Raw genomic sequence first — 24,199 nt, forward strand, 5'->3', positions numbered from 1 at the left:
GTAGCCTTTAAATCGGCCGCAGTCCGGTAGTATACGTCGGACCCGCGTGTCGCCACTATCAGTGATTGCAGACCGAGCGCCGCCACACGGCCGGTCTAGAGAGACTTCCTAGCACTCGCCCAGTTGTACAACCGACTTTGCTAGCGATGGTTCACTGGCAAAATACGCTCTCATTTGCCTAGACGATAGTTTATCATAGCCTTCAGCTACGTCATTTGCTACGACCTAGCAAGGCGCCATATTCAGTTACTATTGATATTGTGAATCATGTACCGTCAAGAGCGACGTTCATCATTAATGGATTAAAGTTAAGTATTCCACCAGCTATGTCCGTTTTTCTAAATTCTAATTAGCTTGTCCTGTTCCAGACCTCACGCCAGTCTGCGTGAGCTAAAACGCGTGCTTTTCGGCCTCCTCTAGTAACACGGTGTTGGCTCTCCTGCCAACCACAACATAAACACAGGGATCTGAAAGTACAGGTTGTTTGAAGACTTCATAAACACACGGCTCTACATGTGCAGGTTGTCTGACTGTTATAGATACAAACAAAACACTCGAGTACATCACAATTATACAAGGAAATAATCCTAATAATGTTAGGTCCAGAAACCAGTGGTTTCTGCGATACGACGTATTCACCAGTGCAACCATATCAATGTTACAACACTGTCAATGACTAAAGCTACGTTCATTTGCAAATGATAAGCTGCCATCATTTGATTTTATTTTCATTCCGCATTCCTCAATTACTGGTCAACAGCGTTTCGAGAACAAATACTCCTTACTTGGTCCGGCAGTACCATGGCCTCCCGCGTCCTCCGACGTGAAGCTGCTGGATTTTTCTTTTGTGTTGGGTCATTCCAGCCCCGTTGATACTAACAATGAACTCCCTAACGCACATTGGATGGTTGTCAGTTCATTCGGAACACGTCTGGAATTTTTCAACATGTATTGGCATCCATGAGTAGACACGCTGAAGCCCGCCGTGACATGGATGGCGACCATGTGGAACACATGTCAAGTGTTTGTAGTTTGTATCCGCGGGGTTACTGTTATAAGCTATTCACGTACCCAATCGTAATAGGTCGCATCGCGGAAACCATTGGTTTCGGGACCTTTATTTATTAGGATCACTAGCTTACCGCCAGGTACTTCTCGTGGCCTGCAAAGATTTTTGTATTTTTCTTTAAACGAATTTTTGTGGCGTTCACAAAATGCAACACCTTCTAAGCTTTTTACTCCAATTAAGGCCTTATATGCGTTGTCTTTTCCGATTGTACTTTTGACCGTAAAGCGATTATGTTAGCTGGAGTCCAAACTTTTTGTTAATCATGCGTTTTGCATCCTTGTGGAGGTTCTTCCATAGCAGCCTTCATCCCCTAACAAATATTTTTTTGTGTCTAACCGAGAAGTAAAATGCCAAGTTTCATAAACTTAGCTTTAATTTTTTTTAATGTAATGAAGTATTTTCTTAAAAGTTTTCATCCCTCATTGCACTCCCACAGGGGTTGAGTTTACAAAACAGTGAAATACGTATTTTTCATTCCTGAACGAGAAGCCAAACACTAATTTTACAAAATTTATTTGTAAAAATGCTTTCGCAATGAAATATTTTCATAAAACGTTTCACCCTCTATTTCACCTCCCTAGGGGTAGAATTTCCAAAAACAGTGATATGTGTATGCTTTTATTTCGCACAGAGAACCAAATAGAAATTTTCATAGATTTAGCTTAAAAAATGCTCACACAGTGAAATATTTCCACAAAAACTTTCATTGCCCGTTTCACCCCCATAGGGGTTGAATTTCCTTAAACAGTGGAAGACATTCTTTATTTCTAACTTAGGAGCCAAAATTAAATTTTCATAGATTTAGGTTTACAATTGCTTTCATAATAAAGTCAGCCGCTCGTGGTCTCGCGGTAGCGCTCTCTCTTCCCGAGCAGGCGGTCCCGAGTTCGATTCCCGGCGGGGCCAGGGATTTTTCACCTGCACTGAGATGACTGTTGCTGTGTCGGCTTCATCGTTCATCCCCATTATGGTCGGAGGAAGGCACTTACAAACCACTTCCATTAGGACTTTGCCCAGTGTTGCGGTGCGGGTCTCCAGCATCGTTCCCCTACGCTCTGCCAAGCAGCATGGGACTTCATTTCCGTTCATAATAAAACATTTTCAAAAAAATGTCATCCTCTATTTCACCCCCTTAGAGGTTCAGCTTCTAAAAACACTGAAACACGTTCTTTTTTTAATTTTATTTCTAGCCGACAAGTCAATTACCAGTGTTCGTAGATGTAGCTTTAAAAATCCTTACTAGTTCTTTAATAATGATGTATTTTCAAAAAAAAGCTTCATCCACTATTTCACCCCTATATCGTTAAATTTCTAAGAATGCTGAAACACGGATTTCTTTATTTCTGACCGAGAAATCAAATGACAATTTCTGTAGGTCTAGCTTCAAAATTGCTTTAATAGCGACATTTTTCAAAAAATCTTTCGTCCTGTAGTTCACCACCTTAGGGATGGAATTTCGAGAAATCGTTTGTTAAACGACGCCTACAGTACAAAATCCACATCATCTCCAAATTTCAAGTTTCTGTCCTTAGCGTTTTGGGCCGCGCGGTGATGAGTCAGTCAGGAGATTGCCTTTTATATACAGAGATATGCTTGTTTCATTGTACTGCACTCGTCCCTTTCCTTTGTTCCTATTGTGATCAAATTAATTCTTAATTACTTTCAACGCACAACCTGTGACGAGAAGAACTGAACGACTTAAGCTGAACGAGGGAGGAATCAGAGGAACAATTGCACTATGTTTTTGCTGCGCGTCGAGACTTCACCTGCATACTGAAAATTGGTTTATGGCGGCGACAATGACCTCCTTGGCGCTTGGACCCAGGATCGGAAGTAGAGGCTCGTCCTTTGTGATGACTGCCTCCCGACACACTTCTGCTCCAATACTGTTTGTCTAGAAGTGAGTTCTTATTCTACCACGACAACCATTGGACTTTGTTCAGCGGTTGTCCTGAAGGAATCTCATGCACTGGTTCCTCACATGTTGCCAACGTAACTAGTCTTGTAGGCACGCTCCTGGCACAGCTACGACAGAAGAATATTCCTCTGTTAAGTTTCGCAGTAAGGTCTAATTTACGCGAGGCTGTGACTGACAGTGTCTCTGTCTTCTCTATAGATCTTTAACGGCCTCGCTCCCCTCCCTGTCGCAAGAAGCGGCCATTGTACAAAATCCGCCAGACATGCGACCCATAGCCACGTGTCTCCAAAAGTGCGCCACATTGTTCATACAATACGTCTCACCCAACTTCATCGATTAGTAAAAAATACATATCTGTAAAGACACGATATTGCCTCATTAGCACTTATTTAGCTTAATGGGGATGGATCATGATTTTGTATCACTACACACTGCGATGCAACAATTTATCTGGGGGCTGTCCGCCGTATGCAACACCACAAATAAAGTATCGAAAAGGAAAAGTGCCGCAAAAAATCTAATATATTTTCGTTGGGGTACTAACCACACACACATTAGAAACATCTGCGCCCGCCTTTCACCGTTCTTCAGAGATACAAGTGTATCCGTGCATGATAGGTGCTTATCACCCTAAACAAGACAGCTACGCTGATCAAAGGGAGGCTAAAACAAACTCCAATACAAAGGGTACGCTTACTCAGCTGCACCCCCTCTCCGAGATATCGGCTATGAATTCCTGCACGGAAAACAGCACAAGCAGTAGAAATGAGATTTTTAAGATAGGTTCAGTGATGTGCAAGACGGGACAGGTTAAAGAATTATTATATTCTCTGGGAGCTATACATCTTTGTTCTAAGCAGAAGATAACAGAGTACAAGAAGAAACGGGAAAATCATATGGATAGAATGGAGTAAAATCGACTACGCAGACTGCCAAGATCCTACTAAAAAGGGGAAGAAGAGACGTCATTTGACCAAGGAAAGATGGAAGGAGATCCGAACGAGACAAGAGTCCAGTCCTTGAATGGTGGAAGATGAAGAAGACATGGACCATGATCGAAACGGCCCACAGCATACTCCGGTCAGGCTGAGATGAAGGAACATTTTTCCTGAGAAAATGTGCTTATCCGGACGCTGGGCTCTCACACCCCGCATTCGAGCCGTGGAAGATTAATGGTAAGACACCAGAAATGCGGGCGCTATTGTGCTAATTCTTATTATCCAGACACATGCTTTATGTAAGTCAACGAATAATCTGCGCTCATCTGTTGGGAGATCTCAGGGCAATCTGAGAATACTGCGCCATAAGTACAGACTGTGGAAAAGAAGAAACGACGTCCCACCAGCTTCAGTGCACACAGAGTACCACGATTTGTACTCGACGTGAATTTGCGATCGTAAGTGAAATCGTCTTAGCTGTAACCTTTCGTTGGGTGAACACTAAATATCAACACCCCCGGACATTCAAATTGCACCAGCAGGAAGAGGTCGTTCAACAAATATCGAATTGCCACGAAATGAAGCCCGTGGTTGTATACGCAAATGCTGAGCGATTTCAGAGGAACCGTACAGAATATGTAGGAGTAATGCCAACCAAAATATGTGTATAATTAAATATTACGCAGCTATTTTCTCACGTAGAAATCGCATTTCACCGTTGTTTGTATATGATGAAATAGTGTTATGCTTCGTATAAAAAGCATAAACGTCTACCAACGTGTGTCGGAATTCGACAAAAACAGAATCGTGGCCTGTCGAAGGAAAAAAGGAAGATTAATGTCCGTCGACAGCGCGATCACTACACACGGAGTAACAGTTCGGATTACGAAAAGGATAGGTAAGGAAATCGGCCGTGCTCATTTCAAAGGAATCATCCACGCATTCACCTGCAGCGATTTATGGAAAGCACAGAAAACCTAGATCTGGATGGCCTGACCGGGATTTGAACCGTTGTCCATGTACTTTTAACGAACTTCGTAAAAAATAAATATTACCGGGCATGTCTGCGCGCTGCATCACTAGTGATTCATAAGGCACACCGCAGAGAGGGTCGGTATAACTTTGTGAAATACCCTGTAGTTCCTTCTTGTATCGTAATGAGATAAACACAGTGTGGAATCATGTGTACGTTCTTCTTCTTGCAGGCCCACGAATGAGGTAACTGCATGACAATACTACGGCTACCTATCTCCCCTCGGGCTTGTAATCTCCACCCCCACCCCCTTCATTCTGTCACACCGAAAGAACACATCTTTAATACGGCTCTACTGCAATTAGATACGGTACACGCATTTAATATTTGTCCTAAGTCCACTTCATTCAAAAGTAAACATTAATTCTGTACCTATAAAACATTATTTTTCATCTAATTTTATCCATAGCTTGCAGTGTTTCATCCGTTCTGTATTACTTTCGTAATAATAAAGAACAACCGACATCAGCCATAAATCGTAATTTGATTAAAATCCACAATGCATTTCGAGCCCTGGGGGCTCATCTTCAGGAGCTTTGACAGTCTACATCAACTTTACTTTTCTTTTAATTCTAGGCCTGTTATATTACAAAATGCCACATTATGAAACATAAGATTGTAAAACTATGATAATTCGAAAATTAAATTACTGTTTCTTGCAGTAAGTGAATGCTTCTGGAGAATGTTTACGTAAAAATACCCACTTTCTATTAAAACGCACATTTTCAGAAACATTTTGATAGAGCATCTTGACGGTCGAAATTCTTTGACTTGTTTTGAATAGTGTTCGAAAAAGTACTCTGTTAAAATTTTTCTGCAAATGTGCTTTTTAATAGAAACTGTGTATTTGTACATAAACATTTTCCAGAACGATTCACCTACTACAAGAAACAGTTACGTTACTTTACGAATTATCATAGTTTCATAATCTTATGTTTCATAATTTGGCATTTTGTAATATAACAATGTGATCTTGCCTAGAATTAAAAGAAATGTAAAGTTGATGTAGATTGATGAAGATGAGCCTCCAGGGCTCGAAATGCATCGTGAATTTTAATAAAACGAAGATTTGTGACTGAATGCAGTTGTTCTTTATTATTACTGTTCATAATAATTTGCGATTTTTCCATCTCATATAACGTGGAAGTTACTAATCCTAGACAAAACATTAGTAGGATTTATTTTGTACTGGGAAACATTTTCCCTATAAGCGGCGGTTATTCGAGAAAAACACCGAAAAGAGTCCTTTTAACGCCGTCCCAGCTCCGCTCACACTGCACCGGTGGGGATTTTTAGTATGTTGTTCGTGATACGCACTCCTACCACCGTACAAAAATCTGCTACTACATGAACTTTTTTCCCTAATTTTCCTTTCTCAACTGGAGTAACTGCTTAGGCGCTCTGTTGACCCTACAGGAGTTGCTTCGGACTCGAGCCATCCCTCTCAGAACTTGTAGCCCATTAGTAAAATTCTCACTCACGTCCGGAAGCCGAGGGACGCCGAATGCCGACCCACCGCAAGACAAGCGGAGCTGATCACTCTGGGACCGAGCGCGCCGCGCCGCGCCGCGCAGCCCACGGCCTGCCTACAGCCACACAATTGATGACGTCGACGGCGCCCCAGCAGAACTCTACGGCGAAGCTGAACTAACCGCGTGGGGCCGCGCCGCGTTACGCCCGTGAGTTCGTAGTCAGCAGTCTTTCAACTTGTTTGACGTGTAATCTACTGCTTCTTCTCTTTGACACGCTACAGTATTGACATCTTAATATCTAAGAAATCATACTTTCTATCAGATTAATAAAGTCTGCCAACTTATTACTTCTTCTGATACAGGTTTTGCAAATATCTTTTCGTGGTGCACATTAACATCTTTCAATCTCGCAATTTACGATGGCGAACCGAAACATTATGCCTACTGCCCACGGCTATACTGAATGCCGCCCGGTTCCTCTAAGGACACGTGGCACGGCGAAACAAAGTCAACAGTATAAGCGGAGCAGAGGCGAATAGGAAATCTGTTATTTTTGAGAACATTTCTCTCGGAGAACAGCGGTTTGTTTCATTACTTAAAATGGACATGAACAGTCACAACCACAAGAAACTCCTTTTTGTTGTGAGGTTACCGGTTTCGGTCTGTTTTAGACCATTTTGAGACCTACCACCAGACTCCACGAACGCCAGTAGTTAGCTTTCGTTGAGTTGGAACGCCTGCTCCGTTCACTACCGTCACTGTAGTAGGATGTGCCTGTTCATGTTCATTTTAGAGAATAGGAAATCATTCGAGCTAGGAAATTGGCTGCAAACTGAGAAACCCACTGACATAAGAGAGTTTGACGGGGCAGATTATTATGGCTGTCCACGTGCTACTGCCGTGATGATCCACAGAAAGTTGTTGCAGACGGCGAAATCGCGAATAGGCCGCAAGTTGAGGAAAGTTTACGCAGAAAGCGGAGATCGGAGGCTTGTAGGTTCTGTAAAGCGGAATAGGCGGCGATATGGCACACATCGGACGTCAGAGCACACTACTGGTGTAGACACATTGTCGAGGATGAGGTTCCGCAGAAGACGACCCCAAACACGTTCCCACGTTGATGCAAGGGCGTCAGGAGTTACGGCTGCAGTGGTCATGGGATTATAGTGGCTGGTCCAAGGAGCATTGGAAAAATCTTGCCTGGTAGGATAAATCACATTTCTCTTCCTACGCCATGTCGAAGGTCGTGTCCAGGTTGGCTGTAATACGGACGAACGGAAGCTCGAAATATGCACAGCACGATGGGCAAAGGCCGGTGGTACGTACGGTATTATGCTGTGGGGAACAATCATGTGGGTTTCCATGGGACCTGTGGTAATAATTCACTGTGACAGCCGTGGACTTCGTGAGCAGTATACAGCAGGCTGCTGCAAGGCTGTTGTTGAAACAGATGGGCTGCCTCGTTGTCCAGTGTGCCATAAGATGCTCACTACGATGAACAAGTCCAGAGTCGGTATGTATCCCTCCTCGCCGCACAGTTTGAAGAGGCTGACAGCGATGCGGTGAAGTACGGTAGCAGGGACCTTTCAGGCAGAAAGAAGTCATAACATATTCTACGCCTTCCTCACACGCGTCAAATTCAATTTACAAGCGTTTCATGCAGTTAATTTTAGATAACTGACAGGGAGGAGCGTTCAAGTAATGCAGCATTACGAGCAAGCTAGAAAGTTGCACACATGATTGCATGAAGTGGCGCGCAGTTTTCAGTAGGGTCAATGTTCAGTTCCCGTTCGCTGGCTGTCGCAGAGAGTGTAACGCGATGAGAGGTAAGGAAATTTGACCAAGTTTGCCTTTCCAAGCAAAAAGTTTCTCGTCGGATCCGAGACATGCGTGCGGATCTCGAGAACCTACTGAAGGAGAAAGCTCAAACTTTCGTTGCTTATTTATTAGCACTTGATGGAATCACTAATGCAACAGACTGTGCACAGCTTGCAATATTTGTACAGGGTGTTGACTCCACACTACAGATTTTCGAGGGAACTACAAGCGGTTGCAACTGTGGCTTCCACAACCACAGGTCGCGCTGTCTTTGAGATGGAATGTTATGAAACGTCCCCTTAGAAAAATTATACACGACTGTGCTTAACCTGACACACAATATTTTTAGCGCAACGCAATCTGACTTTCAGAAATCCCTACAAAAGAATGGCCCTGACTAACATTAACCTATGCATTTCACAAATCGCTTACCTCACAAAAATCTTGGTTACTCGAACTACTGCAATATAGCGAGCGCCACTACTGCCAGCTAAATAAAAGATTCATACTACGGAAGGCACTAACTACTGATAGGCATAGTTAGCAAAATGAAAGATTTTAATAGAGAACAAACAATGTATTTACCTTAATAGTCATAATATATATAGCAGTTCATGACAAATTACAAAACTCCGCCATCTCTCTCACTACATCCACCACTGCTGGCGGCTCACCTCCAACTGCGCAACGCTACGCGCTGTTCACATCCAGCTACCGCTGCCCAACACTACAATGGCAGGCAACAATGCAAACTAGACACAGACTGCACACAGCACAGCCAGTGATTTTTATACAGAGGTGGCGTTACCAATTAGAAAACCTAAACAGCCTACTTACATAGCCCCCATGCTCCTCACAAAAAATTTTACAAATTGTTTTGGGCACTGGCCAATAATGATTTGATAAAATTTTTCATAATTACAATAACAAAGATATCAAATGCACACACTTATTGATACATTGTTGGTCAAAAGCTAAAATTTTCTCACAGTCCATAAAGACAGTCCTGATCATTCGTCACAGTAAAACTGCCGTTTCTTTTCTCAAAGTCTGAGCAGTAGAAGAAAATGCACACGGAAGTATTGGATTTCCATGCAGTCTTGAAGAAGTAGCGTTGTCCTTCCAACAGAAAGACAATGCTGACTCTTGACATGCAGATAGGTAATGGGTCACAACAGAGCAAACCCACAGCAGAGTCATTCGATGTTTTGAAGAATACTGGTAAGTAGGTCATCACAGAGCAGACCCACTGTAGTCCTCGTAGAGATTATGGTACTGGTTATAATGAATTCTACTCTGTAAATGATGACAGTCCATATGAATGCAGCTTGCCGCTAACTTGGTGTAATGTTTTGTCTGTACAGAAGTGTATCTGTCGCCTTTATTACTCTTTCACCCTCACACATAAATCGGTACAATAAAGTCAGGGCTTCGTGTTCTCTTATTAGGCTGATCCGTGAAAAGACAGACAAACAATTATGCTAATGGAGGATTCTGAGTAATTTCTCGAATTTCATTCGCTCTCTCTATCTCTCTCTGTCCTTTATCTGTGTACAGTTTAAATATATTAATTACGTGAAATCAGCCTAGTAGAATCTCTGGTGGAGCCCTTCGTCTTAATATTCAGCGGCTGGCTTGCTAGAAAAGATCTTTACATTTGTTATTATTATTAAGCGCTGCATTCAGTTGGGAAAATCGATCGTTTGAACAATTCGTTCAGTTTACGACAGATCTAAAATTTCAGATGTGGACGAAGCCTTTTTGGACGATTTATAAAAACTCAGAGATTGCAGGCTCTCTTCGTCACAGCTGAAACTTCCCAATTAATTACACAGCCCATACAATCATCAATGATTCAGAGGAAAATTGTATATTGAATCCATTTCCGTACATGTTCCGTTTTGTGTTGGTTCCAAGTCTCATGCAATTTGCTTTTACCGGTTTTTTCTTTCTCTTTACCTATCACGCTAGCGGCACAAACTTCCTAGCTCGCTTTAGCGCGAAGACGAGTAAATAAATCTCTTTTAGCAATCCGATAATCTTCCAACGGATACTTCCGAAGCTGTTCCTCTCTCTCTCTATAATAACCATGGAGCATACATTTCTGTACCTCTGTTGTTCCAAAGAATAAACGTACTAGAAAAATACCTTGGCGTCGACGAGCTGTCGGGGCATATATTACTAGAAAATCTGATCAGATACTTTTCAAACGTAAATACATGTGGATGATTTGGTTGACCATTATTAATTATTGCGTGGTAGAGGGTAATTTTCCGTGGGGAGATTACAATGCCCCTCGCAGCGAGCGAAGTTTGTGAGCTCAATTTTGATTCACCGAACACACTTCGCGAGCTATCTATTAGCGTGGATAACCCGGAAGTGATGATTGTCAGTCCTCCGACTGAAAAAGAATATTATATTTGAGACAGACGAAGAAAAGAAATGTTGAAGACAGAAGAAATGAAGAGACCGGTACCGCGGCTGTATTGCTTATACGTGCATCTAGGTGTTATATTTGCTGTGCACAACCAAGGAAGATGATCTTTCATGAACTGATGTCAGGGTCTACCCATTCGGGAACTTTCTTCAGCAGGGAAACCTTGGAAAACCTCTTAAGCCTAGACCCCCAGCCTACGGTACATAGAAGATAGGAAAGCCTATAGAAGAACAAAAATAATTTTGAAATTCATCTCTAAAGGAAAAACAGGGATCAGTTTGTATCGCGATTTGGAGAAGAGTGGTTTGTGCCTGTAGCAAAACAAAACGTTTTACAATGAATAACGTGAATTCTCGTTTTACAATCTTGTTCCTAGTACAATATCTTGCGGTGGTAAACTCCCCCGGGTCTTGCATGTCCCCGACGTCCACATTTGTAGTCGGTCTTCTACGCAGCCCCCTTTGGAGTTGATCTTCTACGCGGCCCACAATGGGAAGAGTAGAAGGGACAGGGATACTCGAATTCACATGCAACATTCATTCCAAAAGAATTAGCAATGACCAAAAGGGAAACTCTTCCTGTAAGAGAACTGATTAGGTTCCACCGTCCAAGATTCTCCTTTTTGAAAGCAAAATCCTTATGGCTTCATGGATCCTTTTTGTTACGACGTACTTCAAGGAATTCAACCATTACTTAATGATGTTGCCAAAAGCATCATCCGATTTACTCTCGTTTGAATACACCTTTTGACTTTGCCTCCCCACTTGTGCTTCTAAGTCCAAAAGTTCTAACACATTTTCTGTCACTGATTTGTTCTTCGTAATTTAAAGGATTCATGTAACTTACTATAGATTTTGGATTCAAATCATCGAATAATGGAAAGTGTAGTTCATTTTATACCAAGACATCATCCATATTTCCTTGATAAGTCATATAATTTAGCTATACTCAAAACTTTTTATTCTAAATACATATATTTTTACGCTTGAGTGCTGAAATGTAAAATTTATTAGCATTGAGGAATGCGGATTCACTTCTTTCATTTACTCTCTGATTCATACGGCGTTCATCCATGCTCATATATGGAAATGGATTTTTCACACAAAATTCTCAAACGAACACGAACCATTAAATTACTACTGAATCTATGAATATTACTTTCTTTAATCATTCGTTAATAAATTAAAAACTCTTAACTTCTAATTATAACACCTATTCCTTTTAAAGTTCAACATGAATCAGTTTATCCTCGCGTTTGGTGCGAGTCTCTTACAAAGCATATCTGTGTCGTCTATATCGATTTTAATTCTCGCGCCGACGTCAGCTGTTTTGCGCGGGAAATTATCTTTGCGGCGTTAACCGTCACTCACAATTCACTGCCACAACACATCTCTTCACACGCTTACACATGTAAGCGTTCACATGAGATTATATATGAATATTCACTCGGAACCTCTTTTGATTATTCCGCGTCATTTGCGGGAAACATTTCATTCTTCTTGAAGGTCAGTTAGATCCTTAATCATTCTTGATGACATTAGCAATGCTAAAGTTCTATGTTCACCCAAACCACAGGTGAAGCCTATCCCACTATCTTCTTTACAACACTCGATAATAATAGTTAGTCACTATTTCTATACTCTATGTCACTGATTAACTATTTCAATTTAAAGGTTTCTATCACTACACACACAGTTTATTGTTATGTTTTTTACGAGCGTTCATTTCTGTCACTCGGAACACCATTCCTCACTATCTTCCAATCTTCATTATATTTTTTTAAGTCGTTATGAGAAAATAACCCTTTTATTTTATTCGATCCCGGGTATGCTAACAGATAAGCCCCCGGATTCGGAATTTGTAGGATAATGTATGGTCCAGTATATAGTAACTCCCATTTCTTGATACTTTTCTTTATTACGGATGATTTGGTATGTCGTTTAACTAGTACCTTCTCTCCGACATGGTATGTCTGTACCCTTTTGATTAATTTGTCATATCGTTGTTTTCTTTGATCAGCCTTTTTCGTCATATTTATAATAGCTTGTCTTATTTTTTCTTCCCAAGGCATCTCAGTTTCCTGAGTTTTGGGGATATGGTCAGTCCAGAAGTTTTCCTCTTTTGTTTCGAACATCAATTCAAAGGTGTATATCCCGTTGAGGAGTGGGGCATGTTATTGTATATTTGCTCAAACTCTTCCACATAATTTGCCCACGCAGTTTGCTTATTATGGCAATACGTCCTCATAAATCGATTGAATTCTCTAAAAATCCTCTCAACCAAATTGCCTTGTGGGTGGTAAAATGATGTTAGTATGTGTTTCACACCGATTTGAGACAGAGTCTGCTTCCATCGGAGTCCCGTGAATATTTTAGCATTGTCTGTTATGATCGCCTTAGGTGTACCAACACGTGGAAGATAATCCCTTATCAATCTTAATACAATTACTTTGGCTGTAGCCGCCTTTATCGGGTATAGCTTCACATATTTCGTACACACATCGAGAAATGCCAACACATATTTAACACCACCTCTTGACGTCGGTAACGGTCCACACAGATCGCACGAAATTAATTCTTTTGGTTTTTGTACTAATATAGAGCATAATGGATGCTTAGTCCCTTTCGAATCCGGCTTTGTTTTTTGACAGATTATGCATCTCTTTAAGACCTCATGCACTCTGCGCTTCATGTTGGGAAAATAACAGTACCTACTTATCTTGTCTGCACATTTTGTCGCACCGAAATGTCCCCAGGTTAAATGAGTGAACCATACAAGTTTCTCTATTTGCGCCTCAGGTATACAAACACACCAACGGACTTTGTTTGGCCTTCCACAGCGGAAAAATAATACGCCATTTACCAGCTTGTAATAGTTTGCCATCTGATCCGAAGGTTGCTGTTGTAACCTTTGAATGACACTTCCCCATTGAGCATCATTTTTCTGTAACTGGGCCATATGCACACACAAATTGACGTAGTACGTCTTAAATGGATTTTCCTGCAGCAGCAATACAGGGAATTCTGAGGAATTATTTATTTCAATCTCTTTTGTTAAACCCTGCGGTGACCTTGATAGAGCATCAGCAATAATGTTTTGCTGCCCTGAGACATGTACGATCTTAAACTGGTATTGTTGCAGAGCGAGAGTCCATCTAGCCAGTCTGGGGTGTAACAGTTTACACGTTTGTAAAAACGTTAACGATTGGTGATCGCAATATACGATAGTCTTCGACCCATATAAATAATAATGAAATTTTCTAAATCCCCAGACGACCGCAAGAGCCTCTAATTCTGTCGTCGTGTACGTTCGTTCACAGTTGGACAAAACACGACTAGCAAACGCAATAGGACAAAAGGTAAGCTGTCCATTTATCTTGCGTACTTGGAAAAGGCACGCTCCAAGACCCACATTTGACGAATCTGTTGACAAGTAAAATTCCTCTTGCATGTCCGGATGGTACAAAATCGGTGCATTTACTAGTTGCTTCTTTATCTCTTCGAATGCTTCTTGACACTCTAATGTCCAGAGCCAGGGCACATCCTTCTTGAGCAAACTATTTAGAGCTGCTGCATTCATGGCCTGATTCGTTATAAATCTTCTAAAAAATGAGGCAAGACCCATAAACCCTTTTAATGGCCTCCTATTTCTCGGTGTTGGAAACTTACTAATCGCAATTAGCTTCTCCTTGGTCGGTAAAATTCCCTTTGCGTCAATTATATGCCCCAGGAACTTGATTCTGTTTAGTGCAAAATGGGATTTCTGTAGGTTAGCAGTTATTCCCATGGTTTTGAACACGTCCAACACCCGACTCAGTAAGGTAATATGCTCCTCCCAGGTCTTCGATGCAATAAGCATATCATCAACAAATACTGTTATCCTGCTTCTTAGTTCTGGGCCTAGAGCATAATCTAGAGCTGCTATAAAGATCCCAGCACTAATGTTGAGTCCGAAAGGAACTACAGTAAATTGGTAACTTCTTCCGGCATAAATGAGAGCTGTATATTTCCTTGACAACTCGTCCAGCTTGACCTGCCAATAAGAACTCCGCAAATCGATGCTCGTCAAATATTGGACATCCTGGAACCGTTGCATCAATTCGTCTATGTTTTCCGGATGTGTTCTCACTGGAATTATGATTTTATTTATTTCCCTTGCGTCGAGTACCAGTCTCACAGTTCCATTTGCTTTTGGCACGACCAACAATGGGGAGCAGTATGGGCTTGTAGAGGGTTCGATCAAACCCCGTTTCAACATGCGATCTATTTCTTTTTGAACTTGAGCCTTTAACCTCCAGGGAACAGGATAGAAAGTTCTACAATACGTTTCGTGCGGCTTAACGTAGAGATGGCATATGTATCCCTTAATAACTCCTGGCCTTTCATCAAACACGTTTTCATACACTAATAATAATTCTTTGAGCTGCTGCTTCTGATCTTCAATAATGCAGTCGGATTCATTTAACTTCTCATACACTAATTGACCGAAATCTCCTTTTACTTGGAACTCATTCTTCACGAGCTGTTTAGAATTTTGTGCAGTCAAGATTACTTGCACACTGATCCCACTATTATATTTTCTGTAAGGCTTTCTTTTTTCAACAAGTCCAACTCAATTTCTTGTTTATTTACATTTAACCAAATTTTTCCTGTTTTCAAATCTATTCTGCATCCGTATTGACGTAGGATGTCGACTCCGATAATGCAGTCTACCACCAAATTTTTCACAACAAGGAATGTGCTTAATATTGCTACATTTCCGACTTCTACACTAAGTAGTGACTGCACTTTTACATTAGCCGATCTAGCCCCAACGGCGCCTATTATTCTGCAATTCTGAACTGGAAAAATTGGTACTCGTCTTATATTTCTGATCTTGTTGAATAGAGCCTCCGAAATAACATTTGTGGTTGCAGCTGTGTCTAAAACCGCCACTATCGGTACAGTCTCTAAAATGACTTGCACTTCGGCTACTGCCACCTGTTCCTTATCCTCATCTTGGGGTTCTAAGTCCTCGGTCAATTCATCTGCCAGTAATCGTCCATCATTATACGTTAGCATTGGTACACATATCCTGTTGCCCCTCAACCAATTGTTGACCGCTCCTCCGGGGCACGAGTGGGTCCTTACAAGTTTGTTGGATTTTGATTCGCCTGGTGGTTGACATCGTCCGTCACTTCGGTAATTACCGGTTGATTCGTAGATGTCCGTCCCCACTGATGTTGGTTATTTGAGTTTATTCCCCCCGATTGATTCCACTTTCTATTATCATTATTGTTCCAGGATTGCAGTCTGAAATTCCTTTCGTTCCCCCATACGGGATTGTATCTTTTCCCATTCCTGTTGTTCCTTGGATAGCCCCTCGCAAGACTATTGCCGGTATTATTGTTGAAATTTTGAGGGGTTTCTCCACTGTTTATCGATCTCTGTGCGTTCCCTTGCCTACCATTTGGCGGAGGTTCTATCTCCCTATATTGGAATCTGTTGTTACAGGCTTTCTGGTTGCTCTCTTCTATAATGTCTATATGATCTAACGTCGTGAGGAACGACTGCAGGTCTTTATCGTTCCCGTAAATTAATTGATTCCGGATGTTAGTTGGTAATCTTGCCTTAAGTATGTTTATTATGTCTGGCAAAGGCATAGGTCTGTCCCAATATCTAGTTTTATTTATATATTTTTCAAAATACTTCCTAAGGCTTCCTTTTGAAAAAGAGAATGGCTCTGGGTAGAGCACCTCCTGCCTTAGGCGTTCCTGTACCCCTTCTGACCAGAACTTTGCTAAAAACGCTTTCTCAAAATCGTCATATGTCGAGCACGCAGAAGTCATGTCCGAGGCCCAGATCGCTCCCGAACCTTGTATATACCCCGTAACGAAACTGATCTTCTGCCACTCCGACCAATTTCTGGGTAGCACTCCTCTAAAACTTCGAATAAAAACAATCGGATGAACCCCTCTTTTGTCAGTGTTAAAAATCTGAAATTGCCGATGCTTTATCATTTTTTCTTCAGCATGGCAAAGACTTTCGTAATCTCCGTCAGATAAAACTTCACGCGAACAACTAGCTCGTGGCAATTTAATATTCGAGTTACTCACACAAGTCGGTATTGTGTGCGAATGTGCAGTAACTGGCTCTATCGTCGCTGCCGACTTCTGCTGCTGGCTTGTATTCATTTGTTCTGAGCCTTGTTGTGAAACGCGTATCGACTCTGCTATCGTTTGTTTCCAGTGCTCGAAATCAGCCCCTAACTGCTGTCGCACTTCCTCAAGTCCTTTCGCAAACAAATTCTCTTCCTGAATGAGATTTTCACTCTGCAGCGGAGTGTGCGCTGATATGAAACTTCCTGGCAGATTAAAACTGTGTGACCGACCGAGACTCGAACTCGGGACCTTTGCCTTTCGCGGGCAAGTGCTCTACCAACTGAGCTACCGAAGCACGACTCACGCCCGGTACTCACAGCTTTACTTCTGCCAGTACCTCGTCTCCTACCTTCCAAACTTTACAGAAGCTCTTCTGCGAACCTTGCAGAACTAGCACTCCTGAAAGAAAGGATATTGCGGAGACATGGCTTAGCCACAGCCTGGGGGATGTTTCCAGAATGAGATTTTCACTCTGCAGCGGAGTGTGCGCTGATATGAAACTTCCTGGCAGATTAAAACTGTGTGACCGACCGAGACTCGAACTGGGGACCTTTGCCTTTCGCGGGCGAGTGCTCTACCAACTGAGCTACCGAAGCACGACTCACGCCCGGTACTCACAGCTTTACTTCTGCCAGTACCTCGTCTCCTACCTTCCAAACTTTACAGAAGCTCTTCTGCGAACCTTGCAGAACTAGCACTCCTGAAAGAAAGGATATTGCGGAGACATGGCTTAGCCACAGCCTGGGGGATGTTTCCAGAATGAGATTTTCACTCTGCAGCGGAGTGTGCGCTGATATGAAACTTCCTGGCAGATTAAAACTGTGTGACCGACCGAGACTCGAACTCGGGACCTTTGCCTTTCGCGGGCAAGTGCCAGGAAGTTTCAAATTCTCTTCCTGTTTGCCACATAGACTCTGGAATGCTGCTTTAACATTTTGCTCAACGTTTTCACACATTAGCCTTTTGTTTTCTAATGTTATTTCGGATAATTTACTTGTTAATACATTAATCTGGTGATCTATAACGTCTTGACGTTCTGTCAGATGTTCCACACTTTCCTTTAGGTTCGTCTGCGTACGTGCCAATTCAGGAAGTTGCGCAATTGCACATGACATGGCATCTTGCTTTTGTACTAACTGCGGAACCATTTCCATCTGTTCGCGTACGGTATCTATCTTAATCGCCACATACTCCTTCATTTCTACACGTACGCGGTGAGTAGATTCCTCACATTGAGCTTTCACCAATTATATTTGTGCAGTTAATTTTCGTTCCGTCTGTTCGGCCTGATCTTTAAGTTCCTTTGTCTTCGCCTCTATTCGCTGCTCTAATTCGGAAAAACTGTCGTGTAACTGCAGCTTAATCTCAGCTTTCAGATTTTCCTGCCCCTCATTAACTGAGGCGAACTTCGCGTTAATGTCAATTTTCAGATTTTCTTGCCCCTCAGTAACTGAGGCTAATTTCGTATTCATATTATTCATGGTCTCAGTTAAGATCTGCATCTGCCTCATGATAATGACCAATGGATCTAATCCATGTTGCGTACTTGCTGTTACATCTCCAGCCGTGTCTACAGGGCGTGCTATCGCGCTATCTGTAGCGATCGGTTCTACAACACTTCTTACTGCATCACTATTATCCGTGCTAACAGCTGAAGGCTGTTGCGTGTTGCTCTGCTCTGCTTGACTCATCTTAAACATTGCCCTAGTTAAAACCATATAAATGTTCTATCGTCAATATGTATATATCTCCCTTCACACAAGAATACTTCTGTGGCTACTTTCTTATAGTATATACAGGTAAATGCAAATAGGGCAGGTCAATCAAGCTACGTCTGGCATGAACACAATTAGTAAATGTTCAAATCTACGTCTACTTCCTCAATACTAGCAAGCTTTAATAAAAAATTATAGATCTGGCCTCTTTTTCTGCGCCCAGCGTGCTGCTTTTATTTGTAGATGCACTTAATTTGGCTGCGCGTATTTCTTCTCTTTTCCAAGTTAAGTTGTCTCGTCGTAGTTCACATGAAACAGAGAACAAAATTATTTTAACAACGTCCAAAAACGTGTCCTGTCACGGATTGGCCATTATAATGAATTCTACTCTGTAAATGATGACAGTCTATATGAATGCAGCTTGCCGCTAACTTGGTGTAATGTTTTGTCTGTACAGAAGTGTATCTGTCGCCTTTATTACTCTTTCACCCTCACACCTAAATCGGTACAATAAAGCTTCGTGTTCTCTTATTAGGCTGATCCGTGAAAAGACAGACAAACAATTATGCTAATGGAGGATTCTGAGTAGTTTCTCGAATTTCATTCGCTCTCTCTATCTCTCTCTGTCCTTTATCTGTGTACAGTTTAAATATATTAATTACGTGAAATCAGCCTAGTAGAATCTCTGGTGGAGCCCTTCGTCTTAATATTCAGCGGCTGGCTTGCTAGAAAAGATCTTTACATTTGTTATTATTATTAAGCGCTGCATTCAGTTGGGAAAATCGATCGTTTGAACAATTCGTTCAGTTTACGACAGATCTAAAATTTCAGATGTGGACGAAGCCTTTTTGGACGATTTATAAAAACTCAGAGATTGCAGGCTCTCTTCGTCACAGCTGAAACTTACCAATTAATTACAGAGCCCATATAATCATCAATGATTCAGACAGAGAACTCATTCGTCATTCACTCTAGAATAAAATGGTCACAAACCTTATTTCTGAGGAAAATTGTATATTGAATCCATTTCCGTACATGTTCCGTTTTGTGTTGGTTCCAAGTCTCATGCAATTTGCTTTTACCGGTTTTTTCTTTCTCTTTACCTATCACGCTAGCGGCACAAACTTCCTAGCTCGCTTTAGCGCGAAGACGAGTAAATAAATCTCTTTTAGCAATCCGATAATCTTCCAACGGATACTTCCGAAGCTGTTCCTCTCTCTCTCTATAATAACCATGGAGCATACATTTCTGTACCTCTGTTGTTCCAAAGAATAAACGTACTAGAAAAATACCTTGGCGTCGACGAGCTGTCGGGGCATATATTACTAGAAAATCTGATCAGATACTTTTCAAACGTAAATACATGTAGTTGATTTGGTTGACCATTATTAATTATTGCGTGGTAGAGGGTAATTTTCCGTGGGGAGATTACATGGTGTGCCACCGGAGGTGCAGACACACTGCAGTCCTTGTAGAAATAATGGTATTGGTGAGTCAGCAAAGGAGTAGACCCACTGTAGTGCTTGTAGAAATAATGGTATTAGTGGGTCATCAAAGATGCAGACCCACTGTAGTCCTTGTAGAAATGGCCAGCAGCCATCTGTTGTGACTGTGCAGGTGCACAATCACCATTGAAGTGTCTTGCAGATAATATAGCAAGTCCATAACCACCACTTGTGCACTCACAAAGTTTTTGGAATTGTCCTTAGAACCAGCAATGCTGTTATCCAGTCCCTGGCTGAATTATTAACACACGTGCAAACACTAACAGTCCCTACTTCTCACATATTGTCCATATACTATGACCAACAGAAACGTGTGCAGTGAAATGTAACTTATAAAATTGTAATTTGTCACCAGTTCATTTTATTATAAACTTGTAACATGAGAATACAATTACAAAGATACAGAAAACATCATTAAAAACATAATAATACAGATAACATTTGTAGTAATACAGGCTTTACAAAAGAATCGAACTAACATATACATCAGTGTTACAGGAATTATGACATAAGTACATACATAAAAGATCAGAATAACTTTTGAAACATCAACTTCACACATGAGCAACAAAACAGAACAGATAAATAATGTCTAAACATCTTTACAAAGTAAATAACATATTATTAATGCAAATTATATTTGAGGATAACAGTATTCCTCATCATAGTGAATGTAGCTGAGTATTAGAAGTATTCTACAACATAAATCGTATCAGATAAACACATAAAGACAGGATGAACACAAATACACAAGGGTACACAAACATATAGCGGAATAATACAAAAGGAAAGGACAGGGTTTGTTGTACTGCAGTATTTTGCAAACAAAACTTTCTTTACTTCTTGGAGATCTCCCTTCATTCATCATTATTCCCAAAAAGTCCTATATATACCTCTTTTCTGTATTCTAACCATATTTCTTTCAAAATAATTATGGCTCATTGTACAATACTAATTTTGGCCCGAATTGTTTTCATATAACTTCTCAATGCATTCTTTCCCTATTCTCCATAGTTAGGTTCTTACATAGTCTACCCCCTCTTAAGCTAACTTAAATCTACTGAGCTCAGATGCTAAACTAAGGGACGAGGCAATGCAGCTGCACAAAACAATTAACACAAACATCAATGACAAAAATTCAAATTGGCAAAGCAATTGCAATATTACAACTAATATAAGGCACTGTGCAGCAAACAAGAAAACTAAATCCGTAGTAAAACTGGCTTAACAGCGTAATACAAAGTCAAATTCTGTAACATTATGCCTGGCAAACAGCAACAGCAAATAAAAAAAAAACATATATCCAAACATGACATAGCTCAAGCAGAAAAAATATTACACTAAAAATGGCCATGTCTAATACCTATGTCACATCTTAATACTAGAGTGATGCAGCACAATTTATTCTACAAAAGAAATTACCAAGTAATTGAAAAGAAAATTCTGTATGCAATTCCTGTGAAATGTTTTTGTGCTCCTTCGTTTTTCTTTTTAAGTACATCATAAAGTGATTATTTACTGGATCTGTAGACATAAAATATTTATATTAGTACATCTATAAAATTCTATTTTAACCAATGCTGCAGTGCAGCTAGAAACTAGGTATTAAAGAAAATGAGCAAATATGTACAAAGGAAGGCATGAAACATCATTCATTAGCCATATGGCATTTCATAAGATAGTACAGAAAATCTCTCAACTAGAAAGACAGTAGTCATAATCAGGTGTATAGACATAAAAATATTTCTCATCATTTCATTAGGCATTTCAGTAAATATCATAAATTAAGAGCTCCACAGTGTAATCATATGTTTTCAAGTTCGACCATGTCGTTTTTGCGATGCTTTCTACAAAGGAACGTCAATAGCAAGGATAATGGCCTCCCTTTTTTTTCCACCTGTGCCTCTGGAAGGCACACGCTAATGGCTTTTTTCAAGGCAACTGTCGCCCAGCTGGGTGCCCACGACGCATTAGGTGCAGGTGGTCACTTAACTTTCTTACCAAAATATTTACGACACCAGTTTCCGCTACAGTGACAGTCTCATATAAAAAAAAAATCACAGGTTGAGAATTTACGTTCAAATGTGTAGAAACAAAATCCTATGAATATAACAGTGTTCAAAAAGTTTTCGTCGGCATTGTGATACATTCACGCATTTACACACATTTCATAACCCTTAAAGTACGATTCTTGGTTTCCAACAACCTTTTTCACAAACCAGAGTCCCTAACCACTACTCATTATTCCTTACCTTATTCGTCGACACTTCTTCAATATTTCATCATAAGAAATACGTAGCATACTCAAATAACTCATATAGCATCAGCTTATTGATCATAAACATACCTCAACAGCATAATACACATCATCATCGTAATAATAACATCAAAACATCTCAGTCAACTCTTAAAATCGACATAGCTTCCTCCAATAATTTCAAAACCTAAAAAAATTCTGTGCTCATGTCAAAAGTGTCATCTGCGTCAAACGCACTTTAAAAATCATAATCCCATACCAAATACATCATTCAAAGCTCTCATAGTATCACAATGGTTCCGTAAAAATATGAACAGTTTACAAAGTACAGACAAATACAGTTTCATAAGTGTGAAGTTATCCCACTGTGTAATTGCGTAAACATCTGTCACTGACGTAGTAAAAAAAAAAGTTTATCTCTCAGTTAAATGATCAGATAGCTGTGTAATTTGTGTGTTAGGGAAATATGGTACCGATGTGTAAAGTTGTATAAGCAAATACCATATTAGCTAGGGCTCCTTGTGCTTGCCAAACACATGGTACACAAAGTAGCGTGTACCCCCCTGAGGATTAATGTAATTATACCCTCAGGTGTTACAGATTACAACAATGGAATGAAATGTATTACGGAAAACCTTTGTATTATTGTACTTCAAATATCTTTAAATATAAATGATTTAAGTACAAAATTAATCACTCAAATACGTGTCCTGTAGCGCTAAATATGTGTCTTGCTGTAAGATAATCTCTGTGGAAGTGTCGTAGTTATCGTCCTCCAAAAGCTAAGTTCTGCAGAAGTGAATGTACTTACCTCATGATAAACAAAAGTGAAATGCTTTGTGTATAGATATCGTAGTTATTATGCTTATTGTTGTGATGAAGAAAGTACTGTACTGTAACGTATTGTTGTGCTACGGAAAAGGCTGTCTCATTGTAGCTATACCACAAAAGGTACTACTAAAACATGTTTTACTTTCCAGAATAAAACAAAAAACTGTGCAGATTTGAAACAGAAACACTGCAAAAGCAACATTGTAAATTGTCACTCATTGGTAGCGTCGTGATAAAATCGTGTAGCTGTCACATAAACTAACCACTGTGTCATCTGGTATTTCACAGAAAGTACTTTAAATCCAGAATGTATTTTCAAGTGAACCAAAATGTTGCATTAAAATCTCATTAGCAGTACTGGTAAATGTTCTAAGTATGTAAGCCTTATAGTCGTTACATAATCGTGCAACTAACAAGCAAGAATGTACTCACACAATAACACTGTGACATCTGTTCACTATAACAATGCATTCGTAATTTCTGTTTAAATAAGTTCTCTTGGTTCTTGATTGGATATTTAACTTCAAAACATTGTTGCATGTTAACAGTTACTCAGTGTGACAAAGCGTACTAGTAGTGTCAATTGAAAAGTTTTATGGCAAAGACAAAGTTAAAAAGCAGATTATCTTTCAATAAACGGTTTTACATGTGAAACATGGTACAATCTTTTACTCTTCAAAGTACTCAGAGTTTCAGCTTGAGCGCAATTATCATGCAGTATATGTCGGTAAAGAATACTGGAATTTTTCTCAATGTTAGCTTCTATGTTATTTTTCTCTGAGCCAGCCGGCGCACGTGGGTGCCTGCGGCGCGAGTCATTGTCTGTCTCTTTGTTGGCGCGCGTTGTTATTGGGATTAGGAGATCTAACTTCTACAAATTCACCTCCTCGAGAGGGCCCTGCTCTGTTTGAATCCCGCCAGTTCTGATGCAATTTAGGTCTGTCGTTACGATCATATCGTCTGTCGTCATGTCGGTAGATGCCATAGTTTCTTTCTTGTTGGTCACGTGGTGGAGAATTTCTCCCTGAATCGTAACTGCGCGCTGGACCGTTGCGTCTATAGTTATT

This window comes from Schistocerca americana, chromosome 2, assembly GCF_021461395.2.
Source record: "Schistocerca americana isolate TAMUIC-IGC-003095 chromosome 2, iqSchAmer2.1, whole genome shotgun sequence".
NCBI lineage: Eukaryota > Metazoa > Arthropoda > Insecta > Orthoptera > Acrididae > Schistocerca > Schistocerca americana.